At 36.9% G+C, this 19,330-nt stretch overlaps 1 protein-coding gene across 2 annotated transcripts in view; it reads right to left on the bottom strand.

Annotated features, from left to right (window-relative positions):
* Positions 1-1,083: 1,083 nt before the first annotated feature.
* Positions 1,084-19,330, bottom strand: part of LOC100525350 (polyprenal reductase) — a 51,908-nt gene continuing 33,661 nt past the window's right edge. The window contains exons 7-8 of one of the 2 annotated variants that reach the window (XR_014812463.1): positions 3,530-3,646; positions 1,084-2,176 (exon numbers count right to left, since the gene is read on the bottom strand). The gene's annotated coding sequence lies outside the window, so the exon portion shown is untranslated. Of the gene's footprint in view, positions 2,177-2,220; positions 3,647-19,330 lie in introns of those variants that run through there. The other variant, XR_014812462.1, reaches the window with a different exon arrangement.

Below are 19,330 nucleotides of genomic sequence, written 5' to 3'. Positions count from 1 at the left end.
CATAGTTGTTGTTGTTGTTTTCCTAAGTTGGAATTATCCTGTTGAGGTATCTAATCTAGACATGTTCTCTTATGAGGATTCTTTGCAATTAATATTTTAGTCTACTTAATAGTTTTAGGTTTGTTGTGATTATTTATTTCTTCATGCTGAAATCTAAATAGGATGTATCTCCCTGGAAATTCATACTTTTTTGAAGTGTCCAATTTGTTGGTATACACTTATTCATAGTAGCTTCCCACACATATCTTTATTTCTGTGGTGTTATTTATAGGATCTCTGTTTTCACTTCTGATTTTAGTTGATTCTTCTCTTTTGTTTTTTAATCTAGCTAAGAGATTGTCCTTTGTACATGAAATTGTTAAGTGTGTTCAATGAAAACAGTAACTTGGATAATTTTTTTTGTCTTTTTGCATTTTCTAGGGCTGCTCCCACAGCATATGGAGGTTCCCAGGCTAGGAGTCCAATCAGAGCTGTAGCCACCGGCCTAACACCAGAGCCACACAACTCAGGATCCGAGCCACGTCTGCAAACTACACAACAGCTCACGGCAATGCTGGATCCTTAACCCACTGAGCAAGGCCAGGGATCAAACCTGCAACCTCATGGTTCCTAGTCAGATTCGTTAACCACTGAGCCACGATGGGAACTCCATGGATAATTTGTTACTTGTTATCTTCCAGCTCTGTCTTCTCATGACACCCAGGGTTTGATGCTATAAAACCCAGGCATGGAAATTTCTTGCAAACAATGGTGCTGGGAAAACATGAAAGCTCTCCTGTTGGTACTTTTGATGTAATTAGAGGCAGTGAAGGTAAGGGGGCATGTGAAGGACAGGAAGGTTGTTATGATGAACATGCTCCTACTGGGACTGTTATCCATAAGGAAAATGTTACTGCTAAAAGAGATCAAGAATCTAAATTAAACTGTGAGAAACTTTAAGTCAGTACCATTGGCAGAAAAATATTTTTTTTGTAAGCAAAGACCCATGTTATTTATTGAAACATAGATCTCTGAAAGGAAATTTGGAAAATCAGGATAATCATATAGTCTGTACTACAAATGATGATGCAAAACATGAATGTATGCTTGGACTAAACATTCATTCAAACATTTATGAACACAGAGGTTTAAAAATGGAAGGAATCCCCCCCAAAGTGATCAAATCAGGAGATCTAATAGCAAGAGTTCATTAATCTTCAACCAACAAATATTTCCTCATTGTTCCAACATCCCTAATATTGACACTAATGGGGGGGTCTTGATCCAAGCATCATTATTCAATAAGCATAATAATATATTTAATATAGACCAACATGCCACGTGTACTAAAATGAGCAAGCCCTTAAGCAAGAACTGTGTATAATTATAAGAGTATACACACTGGAACAATAAGTGATGCCTGCATTGAATCTCAGACTTTGACCCAGATGCAAATCTCATGAAACATCAGGGAATTCAATTTTCAGAGAACCAGTCAATAAGAAATAAACATAGGAATGTCATTTCTCAAAGCTCAGATCCCACTACCTATCAGAGAATTTGTATTCAAGAGAAAGCTTGCCATTTTAGTGAGTGTGGCAAAGTTTTTAGCCAGTATTATTCAACATCAGAGTTATCCAACAACAGCATAATCATACTAGGAAGGAATGATGCACGTGTCAAAAATGTGAGAAAGTCTGTAATCAGTCATTAAATGTGCCAAGAGAGAGGAAAAAACATACTAGAGGAAAACCTGACAAATGTGAAGGTTCTAAATGGTATTCAACTTTTAGCAGACATCATCTATTCCCTACTGCAGAAAAGCTGTACAAATGTATAAAGTGTGGCCAAGTCTTTAGACGGTGTTCACATCTTTATGGGCATCAGAGAATTCATACTGGAGAGAAATTTTACAAAGGTACAGAATGTGGCAAAGCCTGTAAGTGGCCTGGAGTCCTTATTCATCATTGGAGAATTAACAGTGGAGATAAGCCTTACCAATGTACAGAATGGCAAAGCCTTTAGTCACCATTCTCCTTTTACTCAGCATCTGAGATCTCATACTGGAGAGAATCCCTACAAATGTACAGAATGTGGCAAAGCCTTTAACTTCCCTTCATATCTTATTCATCACCAGTGTTCTCATACTGGAGAGAATCTGCCGGAGGCCAGCTCCAGCTGCCAGGGAGTGCACGTCCTGAAAGGAGATGGACAGTGTCAGCGAATGCACACAGAGACAGCTTCTTTGTCCCTTCTTTCAGAGCACTGGACTGCTTAAATTTTATTGGGATAAGTGATTGTTATATAGACAGTTTCTAACTGTAGATTATATCACAGTGTTAAAAGTACATTGGTTTATTTTTACATTTTGTTTTTTGATGACATGGTACAGCAGCAATACGTCATGTTCTAAAATCTTCAACTTGACTAAATTTAGTGAGTACAATTCAAGGACAAACAGGCACAACATATCATGTGGGAAAGAGGAGACCCAGCACAAACCATCCCATGGCCAGCCAATTTTTACAAACTGAAGAGGCCACATAACAATTCTTGCCTTCAGACTAATGTCTATCTTCAAAGTGTCCTTGGCAGAGAGACAGTGTGAGAAAATACAAATTAACTTAGCCAGCTATCACTAAAAGCTTCTACAATCAAGGACAAAACTCACAGCTAGGTTTCTTTTGATCATGAATAATATGTGTCTAACTTCTATAAACTTTATTAAAATCCTAACTCTAAAGTTTACTGTATAACTAGTTAGTAGATAAACACTATGTTTTAATTAAGTTGGATTTAACTAGGGGAAAGTCCTTTAGAATTAAATTTTTATTATATTATTATTATTGTAATTTTGTTAAATCACAAATCACCACAGGAAAATAAGAATGGGAAATAAGAATAATAAGCAAATAATCAGGAAAGACTGAGGAAAACTGAATAACAAATAAAACAACAGGAAAGACTAGGTGACCCAAGAAACAATCCATGTTCTCTGGTGCAAACATGGAAATTGTTTCCCCAGGAAAGCCCCAATTTTTCCCCATCAACATTAACATAAGAGCCGTTTAACCTGAGGCCTGCCCTCGGATTGTACCGTACAAACAGGTTTCAGCCTGTCCTTGGTTTTTCACCATACAGGCAGGCTTTAGCCTGCCTTCAGTTTTTTACCATACAGACAGGCTTCTATTCTGACCAGAAACCCACCTTCAGCTTGCACCATTCAGGTGAGCTCCCTTCCTTGGTTAGGAACCTGCTTTCAGGTTTTTCTGCCGTCAGGCAAGGTCCCTTCCTCGAGTCCCTGCATTTCCTCCGCTCCCCACAAGAATCCGTAAAAATGTACAGAATGTTGCAAAGCCTTTACTTACCCTTCAGATCTTATTTCTCACCAGAGGATTCATAATGGAGGGAAGCCTTTCAAATGTACAGAATGTGGCAAAGTCTTTAAATGGCATGGAGTCCTTACCCAGCATCAGAGATTCCATACTGGAGAGGAGGTTTATAAATGTACAAAATGTGGCAAAGCCTTTAGTTACCATTCTCAACTTACTCGGCATCTGAGATCTCATACTGAAGAGAGGCCTTACAAATGTACGCAGTGTGGCAAAGATTTTAATCAGCATTCTTCTCTTATGCGGCATCAGAGATCTCATTCTGGAGAGAAGTCCTAAAAATGTACACAGTGTGGCAAAGCCTTTAGTAAGCAGTCAGGTTTTAATCAGCATTGGTGATTTCACACTGGAGAGAAGCCTTACAAAATGTACAGAATGTGACAAAACTTTTCAGTGGCATGAAAACTTAACTCAACATCAGGGAATACTTACCGGGTAAAAAACATACAAACATAATCAAACATACAAATATAATCAGTTTGAATACCTTTACCTATCACTCAAATCTCACTCAACATCAGAGAGTTCATACTACAGGGAAGCTTTACAATTATAATATGTTTCAAATCCTATAAATAGTATTCAGTATTTTCTAGACATCAGAAAATACATACTGGGGACAAATTTCACAGATGGAGAGAATGTGACAAAGCCCTTCATCAGAGTTGTCACCTCTCTTAACATCAGAGAATGTATGATGGATGGAAATCTTGCCAGTGTAATATGTGATAAAGGATATTTATACTAAATACACACTTTAGAGAACACCAGGGAGTTCATACATGAAAGAAACATTAATGATGTAAAAATTGCAGGGGAGTGTTTATTGAAAATCAAATCTAACTCCATATAGGGAATGCATAGGAGAATGAATTCAGTCAATAACTCTTTTCTGAGATTGCTCTAACTTAAGCAAATAAGCCAATGGAAACACTAAAAATATCAGTATGGACAAGAGGATTAAGGGGAGGAATATTAGGGTTGGTGATATTCTCATCAGTGTGTCTATATTGACATTATCTGGGCTTATTAGACAAAAAAATGCTTGTAATTCAACTCTCAAATTACTAAATGCCATGCATTTTATTCCTACTGTGTATGTGGATTTTGTTTTTCGTGATTGCAGCTTCAAAGACAAGAGGAGCCCTTCCACATTAGGTGGGAATTATTTCTATCTGATACTCCATGGAAGTTTAAGGACCCTGTAACATAAATGTGCAAGAAAACCTAAATGGAGATGGTATGTACAATTGATTTAAAACCTTCCTGTTGATCACCACTTTTTAGTGTTTTGGAAATCATTCTTTGTAATTATATAAGACAGAAGATTGCTGTAAATTTGAAATATTTCTTCCATCTGCTTTTTCATGATTAAAAGGTTTCCATTTGTTTAAAACCTGATGTATCATCATAAAAGCAATAGAACTGATGAATCTCAGTTGACATGTTAGAAATAAAGACATTGTCACCTTTATTCAAGAAAAATAGAGTTAACTCTTTGCTTAATAGTTAAAAAATTAATGTACATCCATTTTCCCTAAAGAATTAGTCCCTATTTTGTAAACCATAAAAACCCAACTCCTCAAAGCAATGTATTTGAAGAAGAATGCTTCTGATTTCTGATAATTTGTATTTTGATTGAGGATCATACAGTGCATTATGAAAAGTTTCATTTACCTTATTTATGAAATTAGTATAGTTTATTTAATAACAGAATTTAAAAATATGGTAAACTTGGTATGTAATTAATGAAGTGTTATCAACCACCAGGATGAAACCGTCCCACATTATTTAAGGTTTTAGGTAACAGATCGTAGCAATAACCTATTTGATCAAAAAATATGGTGGCATCTATAATCATCTTCCTACTGGCCTCAAAACTCAAATAATTTTTTTATGTTTCATAATTTGCATGTAGTGTCATTTTCTGTTTTATTTTTAGGACTGGCATGTTATAATGGTTTTAATAAGGATTATCTGGAGGATTGTTGAAAACTTAGCTAAACTATACTCTGATATACTTCATCAGCAGTGATTTGTGTATCTAGGCAGGCTCTGGGAAAACTTGAACTGATACCAGTGATTCCTGTGAGCATATGCACTAGAAAAAAGGCTGCAAACCCAGAAGCAAATGCAGGTTTTTGCTCTGTCTCCCTAGCAGCCCTTGTGTTCCAGTCTTCCAGAGAAATTCTGGTTCCTCTTTTCTTTTCTTTCTTTTTTTTTTTTTTTTTTTTTTTTTGGTATTTTTTCCTTTTCTAGGGCTGCTCCTGTGGCATATGCAGGTTCCCAGGCTAGGGGTCCAGTTGGAGCTGCAGCCGCAGGCCTATGCCACAGCCACAGCAATGCAGGATCCAAGCCGAATCTGCAACCTACACCATAGCTCACAGCAACACTGGATCCTTAACCCACTGAGCAAGGCCAGGGATCAAACCCACAACCTCATGGTTCCTAGTTGGATTCGTTAACCACTGAACCATGACGGGAAGCCCCTGGTTCCTCTTTTCATGGATGCCTTCAATAGGACTCTTTAAGAGTATGAAAATCCTCCTCTTTTGGGTTTTCATTCAACAATTTACACTTATACCAGTAAACTCCCCACATTTCAGTCATTGTCACTGATAAATGCATGCACCAAATTACTGCCACTGTCTCTCCCTGCATCTTGCTTTTGGCTTCAGGCATGGGCCAGCTATTGAATATTTTAGGAAATGTGTGTCCTAAACTCATCTATTTTGATTTCCTTTTATGTTGAACCTGTACTCCCCACGCATTTGTGGGTGTTTATTTTAAACTATTAATTTGCAAAGTCAAAAGAATAATGAAAATCCATTATTTGGAATTCGTTGAGACTATACTTATATTTGATCCATCATATTTTCATAGTTTTGTATACAGGGAATGCCATATGGAGATATATAGAGATATAATTAGAAGTAAGAAGACTAAAAAGGAAGAGGGGGTGTGTACACACCTTTAGAAAGAATTTAGACATATTGGATCACAACTGGTAATTTCAAAATTCAGCATGAAGTACTTCCAAACTACCTAACCCTACATATTGGTAATATAAATCTATTTTCTCTACAGTAAATTGAATAGATTATTTTCACATCTCTTGAGACCTGGTGGGAGATGCTCCCCATGCAGATCCTGTCTTTTTTGCTTGCCTGTTCATCATGGAAATGATTAGATTTTTTTATTTGTTAAAATTCATGAACTATTTCTTTTAGGATATTCTCAGGCATTTGAAGAATGGTTTTCATTAAATGTAATGGTATACAGAAGTTACTTGGAAGATGAGAGTGATCCCTTTGTGAGAGTATTATGTTGATTTCATAGATATTATACCTTGTATTACTGCCTTCTTAATTTGAGAGGAACAGTAAGGAAACTTTTCTTCACTTGTTTTTTCTTCTTTTTCTTTTTTTAATTTAATGTTTTATAGAAGCAGACAACATACAATGTGGTGATAATTATTATACAACAGGGACTCATTTATACATATATGTATACGTATACACATACATATATCCACTCTTTTTCAGGCTCTCCCAGATAAGTTATCACAGAATATTGAGTTTTCTGTGCTGTCCAGCAGGTCCCTTCAAACCATCCATTCCATGGACAATAGTGTGCCTGTCAGTCTCAAACCCCACATCCATCCCTCTCTTCCACTTTTCTCATTGGTAACCATAAGTTTCTTTTCAAATGGTGAGTCTATTTCTGTTCTGCAAAAAGTTCATTTGTATTACTTTTTTAGATTCCACATATAAGTGATATATGGTGTTTGTCTTTACTTCATTTCATATGTAATCTGTTTCTGTTCTGCAAAGAAGCTGATTTGTATTTTTTTAGATTCCATATATAAGTGATTTGTGGTATTATTCTTTCCCTGACTTCAAATAGTTTGAAAAACTCTAAATCCAACCATGTTGCTAAAATGGCATTGTTTTGTTCTTTTTTTATGGCTGGATAATATTTCCTTGTATCTACGTACCACATTGTCTTGATCCATTCATCCTTAATGCACATGTTGTTTATACGTCTTGGCTATTGTAAACAGTGCTGCAGTGAACATTGGTGTGCATGTATATTTTTGAATTATACTTTCTCTGGATATATGCCCAGGAATGGGATTTCTGGATGATATGATAGTTCTCTTTTTAGTTTCTTTCTTTTTTTTTCAAGTTTTAAAACAACTTTATTGAGGCATAGTTGATTTACAATGTCTTTTTAGTTTCTTAAAGATCCTTCATACTATTGTCCATAGTAGTTGTACTACTTTCCACTCCCAGCAGCAGGGTAGGAGTGTTCTTTTTTCTGCACATCCTCTTCAGCCTTTATTATTTGTAGACATTTTGATGATGGATATTTTGACTAGAGTGAGGTGATACCTCTTCATATTTTTGATTTGCATTTCTCTAATACTTAGCATTGTTGGGCATCAAAGTTTTTTTGGCTATCTGCATGTCTTCTTTGAAGAGATGTCTGTTTAGATATTCTGCTTTTTTGTTTGTTTTCAAATGTTTTTTTGGTGTGTGTTTTTGATATTGAGCTATGTGTTTATTTTGTATATTTTGGAGATTATTACATTATGGCTGTCTTTGTTGCATGTACTTTCTCCTGTTCCACTTGTCGTCTTTTATTTTGTTGATGGCTTCCATTGCTGTGCAGAAGCTTTTAAGTTTAATTGAGTGCTGTTAGTTTACATTTTGCTTTTATTATTACTCTAGGTTTGGATCAATAAATACATTGCTGCAATTTTTGTCAGAGTGTGTAATACTTATGGTTTCCTCTGTGAGTTTTATAGCATCTGGTCTTACATTTAGGTCTTTAATCCAATTTGAGATTTTGTTTGTGTGCATGTGTATGGTCTTAGAGCATGTTCTAGTTTCATTCTTGTACATATAGCTGTCCAGTTTTCCTAGCATCACTTACTGAAAAGACTGCCTCTTCTCTTTTATTTTTGTGCCTGCTTTGCTGTAGGTTAATTGACAATAGTTGCATGGGTTTATTTCTAGGCTTCCTATCATGTTCCATTGATCTGTTTCAGTTTTTTTGTTATAGTACCATACTGGTTTATTGACTGTTAATTTATATTATAGTCTGAGGTCAGGATCCTGATTCCTCTGGCTCCATTTTTTCTTTCTCAGAATTGTTATGGCAATTCTGGGTCTTTTATATTTCCATACAAATTTAAAATTTTTTGTTCTGGTTGTCTGAACAATGTCATTGGTATGTTGAATCTATAGATTTCTTTGTGTATTATAGCCATTTTTCACAATATTGATTCTTCCAATGTAAGAGTATGGTGTGTCTTCTCTCCATCAGACTGTGTCATTTTGAATTTCTTTCATTGGCATCTTCTAGTTTTTGGAGTAATGGTCTTTTGCCTGCTCATTTAGGCTTATTCCTACGTATTTTATTCTTTTTGATTCAATGATAAATGAGATTGTTTCCTTAAGTTCACTTTTTGAAGTTAGGTTGTTATTGCATAGAAGTGCAACCCATTTCTGTGTATTAGTTTTCTATCATTCAACCATACCAAATTCACTGCTGAGCTCTCATAGTGTTCTGGTACCAACTTTAGGATTTTGTATGTATAGTTTTATGTACTTTGCAAACAGTGACACTGTTTTTTTATATCTCTTTTTCCATTCTGGAGTCTTTTGGTTGTTTTTACTTTTCTAGCTGCCATGGTGAGGACTTTGAAAACAATGTTGAATAAAAGTGGTTGGAGTGGTTGTCCTTGCCTTTTTCCTGATTTTAGAGGAAATGCTTTCAGCTTTCCCCCACTGAGTATATTACCTATGGATTTGCCATATTTTGCCTTTCTCATGTTGAGGTTCCTTCAGTGACAACTTTCTGAATATCGTTTATCGAAAATGGATGTTGAATTTTGTCAGAATCTGTCTGCATTGATTGAGATGATCATACAGTATTTATTATTCACTTTTTAAATGTGGTATATCACTTATTTGTGGTTAATGAAGAATACCTGCATCTCTGGGATAAAGCCCTCTTGATCATTGTGTAGGATCCTTTTAATATATTTTTTGTTTGGTTTGTTAGCATATTATTGATGATTTTTGTGTCTGTGTTTATCAGTAAATTTATTTTTTGTTTAAATTAAATTTTTGTGGTATCTTTTGGGTTGGTGTCAGTGGGTGGTGGCCCTATAGAATGAGTTTAGGGGTGTTCATTCCTCTGAAATTTTGTGGAATAGTTTCAGAAGGTAGGTGTTAACTCTTTTCTAAATGTTCCAGAGAAGCCATTCAGTGGTGGATTTTTGTTCCTTGGACATTTTCTTTTTTATGTATGTATGTATGTATGTATGTATGTATGTATGTATGTATGTATTTATTTTCCCACTGTACAGCAAGGGGGTCAGGTTATCCTTACATGTATACATTACAATTACAGTTTTTCCCCCACCCTTTCTTCTGCTGCAACATGAGTATCCAGACAAAGGTCTCAATGCTATTCAGCAGGATCTCCTTGTAAGTCTATTCTAAGTTGTGTCTGATAAGCCCAAGCTCCCGATCCCTCCCACTCCCTCCCCCTCCCATCAGGCAGCCACAAGTCTCTTCTCCAAGTCCATGATTTTCTTTTCTGAGGAGATGTTCATTTGTGCTGGATATTAGATTCCAGTTATAAGTGATATCATATGGTATTTGTCTTTGTCTTTCTGGCTCATTTTACTCAGTATGAGATTCTCTAGCTCCATCCATGTTGCTGCAAATGACATTATGTCATTCTTTTTTATGGCTGAGTAGTATTCCATTGTGTATATATACCACCTCTTCCGAATCCAATCATCTGTCGATGGACATTTAGGTTGTTTCTATGTCCTGGCTATTGTGAATAGTGCTGCAATGAACATGCGGGTGCACGTGTCTCTTTTAAGTAGAATTTTGTCCGGATAGATGCCCAAGAGTGGGATTGTGGGGTCATATGGAAGTTCTATGTATAGGTTTCTAAGGTATCTCCAAACTGTTCTCCATAGTGGCTGTACCAGTTTACATTCCCACCAACAGTGCAGGAGGGTTCCCTTTTCTCCACAGCCCCTCCAGCACTTGTTATTTGTGGATTTATGAATGATGGCCATTCTGACTGGTGTGAGGTGGTATTTCATGGTAGTTTTGATTTGCATTTCTCTTATAACCAGCGATGTTGAGCATTTTTTCATGTGTTTGTTGGCCATCTGTATATCTTCTTTGGAGAAATGTCTATTCAGGTATTTTGCCCATTTTTCCATTGATTGATTGCCTTTTTTGCTGTTGAGTTGTATAAGTTGCTTATATATTCTAGAGATTAAGCCCTTGTCGGTTGAATCATTTGAAACTATTTTCTCCCATTCTGAAAGTTGTCTTTTTGTTTTCTTTTGGGTTTCCTTTGCTGTGCAAAAGCTTTTCAGTTTGATGAGGTCCCATGGGTTTATTTTTGCTCTAATTTCTATTGCCTTGGGAGACTGACCTGAGAAAATATTCATGATGTTGATGTCAGAGAGTGTTTTGCCTATGTTTTCTTCTAGGAGTTTGATGGTGTCCTGTAGTATATTTAAGTCTTTCAGCCATTTGGAGTTTATTTTTGTGCATGGTGTGAGGGTGCATTCTAGTTTCATTGCTTTGCACGCAGCTGTCCAGGTTTCCCAGCAATGCTTGCTGAATAGACTTTCTTTTTCCCATTTGATGTTCTTGCCTCCCTTGTCAAAGATTAATTGACCATAGGTGTCAGGGTTTATTTCCGGATTCTCTATTCTGTTCCATTGGTCTGTCTGTCTGTTTTGATACCAGTACCACACTGTTTTAATGACTGTGGCTTTTGTTCCTTGGACATTTTCAGTCAATGTTTCAATACTTGTGATTGGTCCATTCATATTTTCTCTTTCCTTTTGGGTCAATCTTGGAAGGCTGTACCTTTTTAAGAATTTGTCTATTTCTTCTAGGTTGTTAGATAACATTGGAATAGTTTTTTTTGTTTGTTTGTTTGTTTGTTTGTTTTTGTCTTTTTGCCTTTTCTAGGACCACTTCTGTGGCATATGGAGGTTCCCAGGCTAGGGGACTAATCAGAGCTATAGCCACTGGCCTACACCAGAGCCACAGCAACTCAGGATCTGAGCCGCATCTGCGACCTACACCAAAGCACACAGCAATGCCAGATTGTTAACCCATTGAGCAAGGTCAGGGATTGAACCTTCAACCTCATGGTTCCTAGTTGGATTCATTAACCACTGCACCATGATGGGAACTCCTTGTTGTAGTAGTCTTTTATGGTCCTTATGACCCTGGTATTTCCATGGTGTCCGTTGTAACATCTCCTTTTTCATTTCTCATTTTACAGATTTGAGCCCTCTCCCATTTTTCATTATTTGGCTAAAGTTTTATCAGTTGTTTTCAACTTTTCAAAGAACAAAGTTATATTTTCATTGATTTTTATTCTATCATCTTCTATATATATTTTATTTCTGCTCTGATCGTTATGATTTCTTTCCTTGTAATAACTTTGGGTTTTGTTTGTTTTTCTTTCTCTAGCTGTGCTAGGTCTAAGGCGTTGTTTATTTGTGATTTTCTTGTTTCCTGAGGTCATAAATAGTGTACTGCTACACACTGCAGGTTGCATTGCTATATGCCTGCAGGTGGTTCTGGCCCAGATTCTAATGGAGTCCCTACTTTGCCCTGGGACCCAGCACACATGAAACCTTGTATGCATACTCCAAGATTGGATTGTCTGTTTTTCCCAAAGCTGTGGAGCTCCTGCCATTAAGCCATTGCTGGCTTTCAATGCCACATGCTCTAGGCTTTGCTCTTCCCATTGCCAGATTGCCAGACTAGGGCACCTAACTGGGTTCAGAATTCATACTCCATTGTGAGAGCTTCTGCAATATAAACATTTTCTAGTTTGTGGTTGGCGCACCCACAGTATATGGGATTTGCTTCTCCTCCTACAATCTCAGTATGGAGAATTCTTTTTCTTGTGTGTAAATCATCTTTTTTGGATAGTTTCCAGTTACTTGGTTGATGACTTTTCAGAGGTTGGTTTATTTTTGTGGTATTATGAGAAGTTGTGTATTTCAGTCCTCTACTCCATCATAGTGCCCATCCCCTGAAAATGTGTTTCTTCTAGTGACATTATCAAAAATAATTCACTTTATTATGGCAATTTGATCAGGTAAAAATCTGGAATATTACCAAGTCATGAGGTTGTTTAGACATGTATATGAAGTGAACACACATGGTGGTGAGGGGTGTTTATTTGATAATGTATAATTAGCAGATATATATTTCAATTAAGTGATGCTTTAGCATGAGGTAAGAGAGAGAAAATGTACAAAATGAAGAACTGCATCAGTCTGCCTGTGGAGAGCATATTCCTTGTTCACTGGTTACACCATTGACACACTAAATTTAGGAAGAATTTCTATTTTTTATTTCCTAATAATTTCAAATTTTCAAATGTATCCTCATTGTCTTCCTTGCTATTTATGAATCCCAGGTATTGTCCTTTTTCCTTTGTTATGGACACATGGTTCGCACTGCTCTCCTCACCCCAGTCAACCATGCAGGCCCTGGTAGTTTTTCATGTGCCCTTTCCATTTTTTCTAAAGGAATGAGAAATTTAAGTGACATATTCTCAGTCATTTATAAGATGCTAATTCAATATTGTGATTAGTTAATCATGAGAAGAGTGGAGATGTTTCAATGGACCAGAGTTTTAGGTCAGACAGCATTAAGAGTCATGTGAAGACTGACAAAATAGGAGAATGTTGTTTTAGAGAGTCCCAAGATTCTTTGAAAGTAAATATGGGGAAGTTTAAGAATGTAGGAAGGAAAGGGAAAGGAGGCTCACTTTAACCATTTCAGGATCTTAGGCACCTAGTCTTGGTGCAGTCTTGTGTAGAAATGATAGAGATGGAGTCTTGGCAAGTGTAGTGGTTTTCTTAGAATTCAGGAAGTCAGACAATGTCCTCTTGATTTAAACAAATTTCTGGTCAGTACTGAGAACTACATGTGGTTAGTAGGCAGAGAGTATTCCTTTCCCAGACTTAGATTACTGGCAGTTTGATGGAGAGGGAATGTGAGTGAAACAAACTTTGTGAAGACATCATTAAAATGTCACATGGAAGAGTAGATTTGGGAGAAGAGGAAGCCTTCTGGGCACTGTATAGACAGATCAGCAAGCTGTGTACTATAGTTTCACAGAAAACTACTGCCAGTTATGTAACTGCAACATAAATTATATATCCTTTAAATGAATAACCTTCCAGGGAAGCTAGCTGACCCACCAGTGGCAGGGTTCTTTTTCACTTTCTCTTACCAGTGTAATGGTCATATCATGAGTTCTGGGTTCTGGACCAGGGGATCCTCTAGATAGATGAGAAGTTCATCAGTCGGAGGCAGCGAACTTTTCTTTTGCAAACAGTTTCTTGTATAGACTTTTCCAAATTTTTCACAGCCCATTTTGCCTTTTTACATATCTTGACTGGCTTGGGAGGAAATTTCCTTCAATTTTGGTCATTGCTTTGATGAAATATGATTGATGATTGTGCTGCCATTTAGCATTAATACAAAAGATATATGATAATGTGTCTTTTTCAATAATTAATATTTTATGTTCCCTTATACCAAGAAGTACCTGATACATATTTATAGAAAAGAATGTCTATTTGGTGTTATGTACACAGGGAACAGGTTGATGTTCACAGTTGATAAAAGGACTGAGAAAACATAAGGTACCTTCTGTTTTTTCACTTCTCTGGAACTGTCTAGATGCACAGATTTCTGTTCTTTCATAATGCCCATATGGTTGCCACACCGCCAAGCATCAAACCATGTTGCATGCATCAGAAAGGAGGATGTGTGAATCTGATAGGACATGGGGGTTATGATTTTTTTAATTGTTTAATTAAAATGTAGTTGATATGCAATGTTCTTTCAATTTCTGCTATACAGCCATACAGTCAAGAGACCCCATCATATGTGCGTGCGCACACACACACACACATTTTTTTTATACCATCTTCCATTATGTTCTAACCCAAGTGACTGCACAAAGTTCCCTGTGCTGTACAGTAGAACCTGCTTACCCAACGTTTGAAATGTAACACTTGGCATCTAACAACTCCAAAGTCCCCATCCATCTGCTTCTCTCCTTCCTCCCCCCTGCCAAAGGCAAGTGTGCTCTCCATGCCCATGATCTGTTTCTGTTTTGTAGATAGGATCATGTGTGCCATATTTCAGATTGTACATGAGTGATATCATGTAGTACTTGTCTTTCTCTTTCTGACTTCACTAGTTCCATCCACATTGCTTCAAATGTTACTATATTGTCCTATATATTTCTCAGTAGTATTTCATTGTGTGTGTGTGCATGTGTATACTACATCTTCTTAATCCATTCATATGTCAGTGGACTTTTAGGTTGTTTTCATGTCTTGGCTTTTGTGAATAGTGCTGTGATGAACATAGAGGTGTGTGTATCTCTTTAAATGAATGTTTTCTCTGAATATATGCCCAGGAGTGGGATTGCTAGACCATATGGTAGTCTTATACTTCATTTTCTGATGAACCTTCATAGTGTTTTCCATCTCTTTTTCTTTGTATTTTCCTTTATGGTTTCATGAAGTTTTTCTTGCCCTATCATAATCCTGAGGTCATTTGTCAAGTGTTTTCCAAATTTTCTGTGTGAAGAGTTCCACATGTTGATATATTCTCAATGTATTTCTGGAAATAGGTGAGCCACACGCCCAACTAACTCACCATCCTCTTCCATACTCTCCTTTCGTTTATTTTAGAACTTTGACTATATTTTGCCACTCCCTTCTGGCCTGCAGTTTTTTTTGTATAGAAATAAGGTGAAAGCCTTATAGGGCTCCCTTGTAATTAACTCTTTGCTTTTCTCTTGTTGCCTTTAGAATCCTTTACCTTTCACTTTTGCTATTTTTGAAAATAATATGGCTTTGGTGTAGGTCTGTTTGGGTTTGTCTTGTTTGGGACCCTCAGTGCCCCATGTACCTGCATATCTGTTTCCTTCCTTAGATTTGGGAAGTTTTTAGACTTCAAGTACATTTTCAACACCTTTTTGTCTTTCCTCAACTTCTGGGATCCTTGCTATACATGGTTTGACACATTATATACAATCCCCAAGATCACTTGTATTGTTTTCTTTTCTTCCTCCTCTTTTTTTTTTTTTCCCTGTTCATTTGGCTCTCTGTCTGTTGTCATGGTTGAGTGATTTCCATTATTCTGTCTTCCAAGTTACTTATTTGTTACTTCACATTGTTCATTCTGCTATTCATTGTCTTTAACTCTGCTTTTATCATGGCAATGGAGTTTTCTAATTTTTCTTGGCTCCTCCTTATAGTTTCTAGTTCCTTTTTACAGCAATCCACATTTCTGTTGATAGCCTTTCTTAATTGCTTCAGTATTTTCATTACCTCCTTTTTGAACTGAATGTGTGTTAGCTGGTTTCATTGTTTGCTCCTTCAGGGGAGTTCTCCTGTTCTTTTAATTGGGATTGCTGCTTGTGCCTTTTACATTTCACTTATTTTTCTCTTAACTTCAGATATGTGGGGATCTTCTCGTCCTTTAAGAAGGCTGATTTTTTTCCTTCAGTGTCCAATAAATGTACTGTGAGAATTGTTTTACATGGGGAATTTTTAATATATATTTTTGGGAGAAGGTGGTATCCACCTTCTACACCTCTGCTGTCTTCTGCTGATCTCCCTTCCTTTCCTCTTTTGGTCTCATCTCTTGATTTGATGACTACCTTTTATTTAATGTTGGAATTCCTTTTTATTTCTTTTCTTTTTTTTGGGTGTATAACTGTTATATATTTTTGTCTTGTGGCTACTTACCACCAGGTTGCAATATAGTAGTCAATATGAATGTTTTCAAATTGCTAATCTCTTAAATTTCAAATACCTGCATTTATACTCTTCTCTAATGATTACTGGTTTTTATATCATATTTGTGGATGATTCCCTATCTTAATTATGTTTGCCTTTACCACTGAGAAAATTTCATAATTTTCTGTTTCATAATTTTCCTGTTTCTACCTGTTGCCTTTTCTACCTACAGGAGTTCTTTTAGCACTTGTTTTAAAGCTAGGTTGGTGTGTAGAATTTTTTTTTTTAATTTTGTTTATGTGTAAAGTGTTTGACTTCTCCATCAAATTTGGATGAGTACCTGGTTTGGTAGCATATTTTTGGTTGTCGATATTTTTCCTTTCATTGGTTTGAATATTTTGTGCCACTCCCTTCTGATGTGCAAAATGTTTGCTGAATAAATCAGATGATAGTTTTATGGGGATTCCCTTGTATGCTATTTCTTTCTTTTCCTTAGTTACTTTTAATATTTTCTCTGTCTTTTTCTTCAATTTCATTACAATGTGCTTTTCAGTATGTTCCTCCTTCAGTTAATCCTGCACTTTCTGGATTTCAGTGACCGTTTCCTATCCCATGTTAGGGAATTTTGCTCTTATCTCTTTAATTTCTCAGGCCCTTTCCATCTTCTCCTTCTGGGGCCCCTATCATGCAGATGCTCCTGTGTTTGACATTGTCCTAGATATCTGGGATTTTCCACATTTCTTTTCATTCTTTTTTCTTTATTGTGTTTCATGGCACTAATTTCTACCACTCTGTCTTCCAGATCACTGATATATTCTTCTGTTTAATTTATTCTGCTGTTGATTCCTTCTAGTATATATATATTTTTTGTTGTTGTTGTTGTTGTTTGTTTGTTGGTTTCAGTTATATTCTTCAGCTCTGGTTGTTCTTTCGTTTTTTTTTTTTTTTAACTTTTTGCTAATTGCTTCTGGTACCTTCTTGCTCTGTCTATATGTTCTTTTATGAGTTCTTGGATCACCTTTATAATCATTACTCTGACTCTTGTGTAGATTGCCTGTCTCCACTTCACTTACTTCCTTAGGTTTTATCTTGTGCCTTAGCCTGGAATATATTCCTGTGCCATCTCATTTTGTTTAAACTTCTATTTGTATTTTAAGTATGCAGTAGCCTTTTCATGTTTCTTGACCTTGGAAATGTCCTCTGTATGGGATGTTCTATGTGTGCCAGTAATACACTCCCCTCTTATCACCCAAGGGTCAGGGACTAGCCAGTCCCATGATAGGTTCTGCCTGTGCTTATGGACTCAGTTCTGTAGACTGCAATGTATTATCTCATTTCTGATGTCTGCGTGTTGGTGGATGAGGCTGGTCTGGAGGCTTGTGCAGGTTTCCTGGTTTAAGGGGCTGTTGCCTGCCCACTGATGGATGAAGCAGACCTTGGCTGTATATTGTGCAGTGTGGTTTCATGGGACATGTCTAAAGGTGATTGTAAGCTCATAAAGCCTTTAGCCGGCCCGACTGCTGATGGATGGGACTGTATCCCCATAGTGTTGGCTGTTCAGCCTTAGGTATGTCATCATCGTAGTTTCCACAGTGTTGGGTGGGTTCCCAAGGACCCACATTGTCTCCCTCTAGCCAAAAGTTCACATAGGTCCCTGCTACCAGTCTTTATGACCCCAAAGAGAGCCACTGCTGACCCCTGTCTGCCCAGGAGTCCTGATAAGATCAGCAGATTGGTCTGTCTAAGGCTCCCTTGGTGTCACTGGTTTTGCCCTTGTTCCCAGTATATGTGAGATCTTGTCTGCATCCTCCCAGATTGTAGTCTCTTTCTGCGAGTACTATGGAGCACCTGAATTTAAGTTACATTGGTCTTCAAAGCCAAATGCTCTGGACGGTTTTCCTCTCAAATACTGGACCAGTAGTCTGGAGAGCATGGCATGTGACTAAGAGCTTTACTCCTGTTGGATAACTTCTGCAATATAATTAATCTAGTTTATTGTTTGCCCACATGGTTGGTATGGGAGTTGATGATGGTGCAAGTGAGCCCCCTCTTTGTCTCATGGTTTCATCTTTGTGTCATTGAATGTAGAGTATCTTTTCTCTATTTTGGGGTAACCTCCAGTCTTTTGTATAGGGTGATCAAGATTGGCTGTTGTGATCGTTTTTTATTTTTTATTTTTAGGGCCGCATTTGGAGCATATGGAGGTTCCCAGACTAGGGGTCTAAATGGAGTGTAGCCACCAACCTACACCACAGCCATAGCAACATCAGAACCAAGCTGCATCTGCAAACTACACCACAGCTCAGTGCAATGCTGGATCCCTAACCCACTGAGCAAAGCCAGGGATGGAATGCACCTCCTCAAGGAGGGTAGTTGGGTGTGTGAACTGTTGAGCCATGATGGGAACTCCCTTTTTAAAAGTTTCAAAAAATTTATTTATTCATGGCAGTTGTGGTTTTTGTGTGCTTAAGAAAGGTGAGCTCAAGATTCTTTTACTATGCTATATATTCTTCAATCCAATAAATTTAATAATTAAGCTTTGAATATATGTTAGCTTTCCAGAAAAAATCAATTTGTTGTATTACAATGTGATTTTTTTCAACCTTTCCAAGAAATTACATCTATTCAGAAAATATTCTATCTAGGTTTCCTTTAATTTCCTCAATTACCTCTCATTGATTCACAGACGTAAACAACACCTTTTCATGAATCTGATTTTGAAATCTCATAGTCATTCTCACCAACTCTTCTTGCCTCTTCATATCTTTAGCACTTCCATCATACCAGAGAAGCAAAAACCTTCCTTGGGCCTTTTTCCTCAGAGGGTTGAGTATCCCATATTGTAAATGGGAGATTGCAATGGATCAAGAGACAATTCCACAGAGGTCTTTCATTTTTTTCATATCTTCTGTCAGCCTCTGCTTGCACCTCTGTTCAAAGATTTTTGTACAACACAGTCACAAAGATGCAAGCTTTCTCTGATTGGGGCAAAGGGATGATTAATTACCTGACAAAATATAGGCAGTGTCTGACACTGCTAAAATATTGTACAGGATTGCTTTCATCCTAATTTAAGAGTTTGGGATGAGTGAAGCTTAAGATTCCTAATCTT

The sequence above is a fragment of the Sus scrofa genome, chromosome 8, assembly GCF_054392235.1.
Source record: "Sus scrofa isolate SSC_HxYL_T2T_F1_AM1 chromosome 8, Sscrofa_HxYL_maternal_Yorkshire_Landrace_v2.0, whole genome shotgun sequence".
NCBI classification, from domain to species: domain Eukaryota; kingdom Metazoa; phylum Chordata; class Mammalia; order Artiodactyla; family Suidae; genus Sus; species Sus scrofa.
Note: the sequence above shows the minus strand (reverse complement) of the source record. Positions and strands in the feature narration are given on the sequence as shown.